We start from the raw sequence: 1453 nt of genomic DNA, 5'->3' as shown, positions 1-1453 counted from the left end.
CATGACTCTGGTAGCTTCATGTTTTACGCCGAGTCCTCCACATGGGTCTTCGTATAATGCGTCTCGGTCCAATCTATGTGGCGCAGGATGGAACCGACCCATGAGTCCTCATGTTGACCCACCACAACTAGAAATGATGTGCCCGACCCAACTAGTAATGATGTGCCCACCACACCACACGCAATCGGCCACTAAGAAAATAAGCATATACAATAGTACAATGTTATACACGAAAGTTAATTGCATGGTGCATCCAAAAATATTTGTTCTACATTGTGAATGTTTATATTTTCTCCTAAAATATTAAGCACGGGAAAGAGAAACAAAGGTCATACTCTCCTTGTCTCCACCGGACACCCCCTCTTTCTACACCACTTTCACGTACGCACACAAACTATCTCTCGGCCCTCTAAAAGTATGCATGCCCATGACACATTCACGCGTGACGGTCACTGTATTTCAAGCAAAAGCACAATACGATCACTGGACTTCAGAATTTGCTCATTACGGTCACCGTATACATTCTCATGGTGATCATATGGTATCTAGCTCACGATACGTCTCTGTATTTTATTGATGACACTGACGGACATTGTATTTGGTGCGTGCTCCGTATTTTGTTGACAACACTTAGGGTCATTGTATTTGAAGAGAAAGCACGATATGGTCACTGGACTTCAGAATAAGCTCATCACGTCGCCACATACATTTTGTGGTGCTAACCAACCTGTGGTTGGATGGTTAGGAGGACAGTTGTTTCCCGAGCCCACCAGGGTTATAGTCCTGGTGCTCGCATTTATCCTGGGTTAATTTCAGTATTTTCCAGCGATGTGCGTTCAGTGGGAGGAGACGTTCCACTCGACTATGAGGCACCTATGGTGACTTCATAAAATCTCAAGATCATATGCTGGCTCACTCTCTCGAAGGTGCTCACAGGGGTAGGGTCTGTGCGTGTGCGCTTATAGTGGTGAGTGCTTGCGCGCATATATGAGCGCTTGCATCTGTACCATGCTAACAAAATACATGTCATGGTTATACGGTCACTGGCTCACCCGTACAACTCCGTATTTTGTTAATGACACAATCAATTGACCAGTCAAATGTTCCACGTGGCGCAACTAGTGTTGCACCATCGGGGAGCGTAACTGTGGGGCCCACCTGTCAGCGTGTATATGAAAGAAAGAAATGGTAGCTTGAGTAGTACTGTGTTAATAAAATACATTTTAAGGTGATCAGACGGTCACTTGCTCACCATACAGCTCCGTAATTTGTTGATGACACGATCAATTCATCAGTCAAACGGTCCACATTTAGCAGCGCACATTACAATAGGGCCCACCCGTGAGCGCGTATATGAAGGACAGAAATGGTAATAAAGTAGTGGTCGATGGGGATTCGAAGTCGTGAGATCTCTGATTGGCAGTCGCCGGCGGTGGGGACGTGGTGATTGGGC

The sequence above is a fragment of the Triticum aestivum genome, chromosome 3D (assembly GCF_018294505.1).
Source record: "Triticum aestivum cultivar Chinese Spring chromosome 3D, IWGSC CS RefSeq v2.1, whole genome shotgun sequence".
Taxonomy (NCBI): Eukaryota; Viridiplantae; Streptophyta; class Magnoliopsida; order Poales; family Poaceae; genus Triticum; species Triticum aestivum.
This window is presented reverse-complemented; position numbering follows the sequence as displayed.